Genomic DNA, 6,000 nt, shown 5'->3' on the forward strand with positions numbered 1-6,000 from the left:
GTGAGTTTGCATTGGATGGTCCCGAGCAATCGCAATAGTTGCCTCAGTTGACGGGCATCTGGGCAAACCAAGACAAACTCTGAGTGCTTGAGCTTGTGCTGCCTGCAGAACACGAATATTTGTCTTGCAGGTTTTCTTCAGTACAGGTAGACTATATCTTAAAAAACCGAGAAAGAGAGCTCTGTAGAGTCTCAGCATTGCGCCTACTGACATCCCCCACGTCTTTCCTGTCAAGTATTTGAACAACTGGGAGGTTGCTGTCAGGCGCCGTTTCATGTTCATCAAGCTTCGTGTTAGGCCAAACGTGCCAAATCGCCTCCGATGATTCAAATGCCAGCGTTTTGGCCACAGTTCACAGAGCTGCCGAGGCCGCCAAATTTGTGCAAAATGCTGGGATCATGAGTACACCGTTCACTCTCGTAAAAACTCTCCACTTTGTAAACTGTGGTGGGGAGTACGCCGTATACTCGCGGTCATGCCCATCCTGGAAAAAGGAAACGGGAATTGTAACAATTAAAGTAAAGGAAAATATAAGTTTCAAGGTGGCACGTAGGCTGGTATCCTAACTGCCTAATTTTGCCGATGTGACGCGTCAGCGGGCAGCGACACAAAGGCTTCCGGCGGCTATCCGTTCCAACGCAGTGAGCGTGTGGAACGGACAGCGGATGCAGCAGGTGCTGTTCCACCACCTTAGCAGGAGGGGCGAGCGTGTGGAATGGACAGCGGATACAGCAGGTGCTGTTCCACCACCTTAGCAGGAGGGGCCATCGACCTCCGGGCCGATGGCCTCAAAGGTCTCGTCCAACGGGTCGAGGCCTTCACGTGAAACACAGCTCATGTGTCCAGCGCTTCACAAGAGGTGATGGACAACGACCAAGCCATACGACGCTGTCAGAGCCGAAAGAGCGGCGAGATTCTTGCAGTCGCTCCAGAAAAGACAAACCTCGCATCACGGTACCTCTAAAAGGCCCCGTGAGCTAATCTTCGTCTCTTAAACACACAGCACGAAACGCATTTATCATAATGGAGACACAAATACAACAACGAAATGTTAGAGGACTTCATGATAACCTCGATGATGTTAGAGAACTCCTATACAAACATAATCCAAAGTTACTGTGTGTTCAAGAGAGGCATCTGAAACCTACAAACACTAACTTTCTTCGCAATCACACCATCTTCCGAAAAGACCGTGACGAGGCTAACGTCTCCGGCATTGCAGCCATAGTTAACGACAAGCCCGTAGCTTATCAACAGGTCACCCTTCGGACGCTATTGAGGTAATGTCAGTTCGGGCAATCCTTTTTAATAAACTGGTCAATGCGTGTTCTATATAGATACCCCCTAACTATCATCTCAGAAAAAGCGATTTCTATAACCTCATTGATCAGCTTCCGGGCCCCTACATACTCGTGAGTGATTTTAACGCCCGCAACACTATGTGGGGAGACTCGCGATGCGACACGAGAGGTTGATTCATTGAAAATTTTCTTCTGGCCTCCAGTGCCTGCCTGTTTAATAAGGCAGGTCTGACTTATTACAGTGTCCAACACAACTCGTATTCATCGATAAATCTAGCAATTGGCTCTGCGTCTCTTCTGCCTCACCTGGAACGTCATCAATCAACTTTTTGAAAGGGACTGCTTTGCTGTAACTTTAAACCTGATAACTCTGTCCCCATATACCTCGATGGAAATTAGCATTGGCTGAGTGGGGGTATTTTACAGAATCAACTTATCTACCACGAGGTTTTATAAACAATTTTAGCATAGATGATGCTGTTGCACAGTTTACCGCTTCGATTATTGATGCAACCGAAAAATTTATCCCGAAAACGAATGGTAGTTCACTTACAACACGTGACCCTAGTAGAACGAAGACAGTAGAGAGGCGCGAAAGAGCCAGAATAAGGCCGTATTGCGCAGACCGCCAAATGCAGAACATCTCATTCAATTTAATGACATTAAATCACAACGAAGGCGGACACGGGGTCACGCAAAGAAAGCTGGATCAGGTTCCTCTCGGGTATAAATTCATACACACAGGAGGCGAAAGTGTGGAATGGCTTAAGAAAGCTTAAAGGGCAACAAATCCACCCGTTGCTTCTGGTGAACGACCATGGGAATACCTTGCAAGACCAGGCAGACTCTCTTGGGGAGCCATTTGACCATGTGTCAAGCTCAATCCATTATTGAAAATCCTTCCTTAAATACAAGCAAACTAAAGAATGTAAGCCGGTCGTACGTAAACGCCGGCCGAACCAACCATATAACCGGCCTTTCAGTACTAACGAGTTGAGAGCGGCCTTGATGGCTTGTAGGAGCTCTGCACCTCGGCCTGATAGTGTCATGTATTACATGATCGAAAACTTACACACTGAAACACAAGTTGCACTACTCGCACTTTTCAACAGTATTTGAGCTGCCGGGTACCTTCCATCCGCGTGAAAAAGATGCAATTGTGGTCTTTGTTTTGAAGCAGGGTAAAGACACTTCCTCGGTGGCAAGATACCGCCCGATAGCTCTCGCAAGATGCCTTTGTAAGCTATTTGAAAAAGTGATTAATCGGGTACTCATATATTTCCTTGAACTAAACAAAATGCTTGATCCCTATCAGTGTGGCTTTAGAGAAGGGCGGTCCACAACCGAACGTCTTGTGCGCATTGAAGTAAATATCCGTGACGCGTTTATATATTAAAAATTTTTCTTATTTATATTCCTCAATATCGAGATTATCATGAGAAGCCAGCAAACGAAGACACCAAGAAAAACATAGGGGAAATTACTTGTCCTTACTGATTGAATTAAAGAAATGATAAATTAATAGCAATGAAAGTGGACCAAAAAACAACTTGCCGCAGCTGGGGTACGATCCCACGTCTTCGCATTACGCGTGCTATGGCAAGTTGTTTTTTGATCCTCTTTCATTGCTATTAATGTATCGTTTATTTAATTCAATCAATAAGTACATGTAATTTCTCCTTGTTTTCCTTGGTGTTGTTGTTTGTTGACACATCCAGCACATCGCTTTTCATCCTGTAATGTTTCTCGGTCCAGAACCGTTTTTGATAGCAATACAGTCCTAGGGTTCCTGAAGATGTTGTCTTGTATGTTATTAGCCCCATAAATTCGTAGCGCATCCTCGCTTCAGAGGATTCCTCTGTGATAGTAGTTTTGTATAGCACACGCCTCCACGCCCCTGCGTTTTAATGGCTATGATGAGGCAGCAGTGCTCTAGCCAATTTTTTCATCTGATATATTTTGTATATCATATAGTTTTTTCGCGATGAATTTTAATGCTCCTAGTACACGTCATCAGTCATTGCCACAATCTTACTACACGTAGGTTTTACGCAATTTGTAGCGACTATGTTTAAGGGCCCTTTACCGCCACGTCACATCAACTTCTTAGAACTCGCCACTCCTCTGCGAAGTCACTAGCACGGGCATGGCGTTCTTTGGCCATACCTGGCCCTTGCGACACTAAACAACACACATTCATCGGGAACGCATATTTCGAAACTGGTGGGAGCCTCATAGTGCATCTTAAGTGGATGTGTCTTGCAAACTGACCGGCTTCAACACGTAAATTGAAATGAGTGTCTTGGAAGGATTAGTTGGGAAGGTAAATATAGAAATTTGCAAATTAGTCAATTATGAATTTTAAATTACGGGGCAAGTATTACCACCTCTTCGAGTAGTACAACTCAAGGAGGAGAACTAGGCTGTCTAACACAAGCTATTTAAAAAGAAATTCTGTTCAGCATACACACAACACCCTACATAATCCTTCAGAATGCGCAGTCTCCGCAACTTCATCAAATAGAGTGCGCAAGACGTTTTTGAAAACTAGAAAACCTGTGCGCTGTAAATTCGGCACCTTCCGGCCAAGATTCTGCGATGTGACGATTCTGGTAAAAGATGAAACGACACGTGAACTATTGGAAGCATTTGGAAGATGCTACATATACGTGCGGAGTAAGGTTTCTATATTTTGTTTTATATAACGCAGGACTTAGCTCCTTAAAGTCTTCCAAATCATTCGATTGAATCGGTTTGAATTACTTGAATAAAATAAAGTCCTACGGCACTCCTAATTCGTCTGGCTCGCCAGAAATGGGCTAATTTTGGTATTTCAATCGGCTCTGTTGACCAGCAAGACTGCAGAAGCTACGTTTTGTGGCAAGGAGTATCCGAATAACATTTATAATTGGGATTGGACAAGTTCTCGTTGAGAAAAAAGGGCACAGAATCTCATTTTTTGAAATCTAACAAAGCTGTTCGAAGGCGAAGGGATCATGTTCACCCGAAATTATAGACATACTGATTATCATTTCCTTGCTCCCTTAGCAACATAAACCTCGTATAGACCAGCAGCGCCTGATCTTTCTATGCTATGGAAGTATGAAACACTGTGGTTGTCACCCTCGAGTCCTCGATAGAAAACTAGGGCGGTTCAGAAGAAAATCTTAACGCAAGGCAAGCAGGTGCGTACGGGGCCAGCCGGCCTTGCTTTCCGGATGAAAAAAAAAAGAAGGAAAGAACGTTGTCTCCTGTATAAGGAGACAGCTGAAACGGCGCGACTTCTACGTTTGCTTTCCCTAAAGCGCGTAGTTTTCCTAGTATTCGAAAGCCAACTCAAAAACAAGAGGTTGCGTACAAAGAAAAGAAAACCGTGTCACTGCTGTGTAACCCTTTGTCTCATTTCCGCGATGGTTTGTCCGTTGACAGGTACAGCTGGCAGCGCCACAGCGTCGCAATAGTTTTCAGGCCACCGTTTTGCCGTTGCTGGATACGTATGGCAAACGTTACTCAAAACTCCAAAGCAGTACCAAAATACAAGGAAAGAGACCTTCACAATATCTAGTCAACAAATTCTGAGTAATTCAACAAGTGTCCGAAACCAGGAAAAAGAAAACATAGACAAGGCAACGCGGGTGAGAAAGCAAATAAGCAAATACGCGCCCTTTGCACGAGTCGGCATGTGATTCGCAAATAACCTGCATGGATTCATGTACAGAATGGTCATATAGCAACGTCCACAACGTGTCGCGCGCCGAATTACAGAGGGCTGACTTGCTAAAACATTAAAAGAATGGCAATAAATCAGGACAGATCTTAAGCCATGCTATCTTCAGACACCTTTATTGAGCTTTTTTTTCTCTACAAGAGTGCACCAAAGGGATAAAACGGAATATAAAGGAAAAACGCATGCGCAGGTTAGCCAGGACTGAGAAGGGGTTGTCCACTTTAAACTTGGGAAAAGGGAAAAGAAAGGTGGGAACACGTGAAGAGAAGGGGATCGAATCGCTGGAAAGTTGCTCAAAAAGCACGCTTGTCTTTCTCGGGATCGAGTATTGAAGCACATTTACAAAGCGCAGAAATGTGCGCAGAAATGTGCGCAGAAATGTGCACCGCTCTTTCTATAGTTTATATCACTGAGGAGCCTGCGCCACCTTCGCCAGCTAATATGCTATGCCCAGCCTCAGAGGTCGGAACCGAAGAAAGCGATGGGCTCTATGTGGTGGAACATAGCAAGGAGTAGATCTATTGCAATGAATCCGGGGGTCGGCAAAGGCGAACCTCGAACACCTGCTTCGACGACTGTGTAAAGCAGCAAGCATGGCGCCAAAGGCACCTCCACTTCCCCAAGTCATAGGTATGATCGACTAAGAAGTGTGAATACTAGGCGTTGGCGAATATTCGAAGTTTCGAATATCGATTAAGACTTCGTATACTGTCGGTGTTCGTATTCGAAAAGTAAGTGTTCGGTATTTTTGTATACCAAAACTTACCAAATATTTCTCAGGAACCGACTATGAAAGTGCTGTTACCATTCTCCATCTGCTATACAAAGTGCAGCAAATTATCACAACAAACGAGAACACGAAATTTAGAAATGAAAATTCACTGATGATTTGGTGGTAAATGCGAGAGAAATGTGTTAGCATTATATCGCACGGCTCTGAGATCCCAGACCTATGCTTTAAACCTCGTCCAC

Source organism: Dermacentor andersoni, chromosome 4 (assembly GCF_023375885.2).
Source record: "Dermacentor andersoni chromosome 4, qqDerAnde1_hic_scaffold, whole genome shotgun sequence".
NCBI lineage: Eukaryota > Metazoa > Arthropoda > Arachnida > Ixodida > Ixodidae > Dermacentor > Dermacentor andersoni.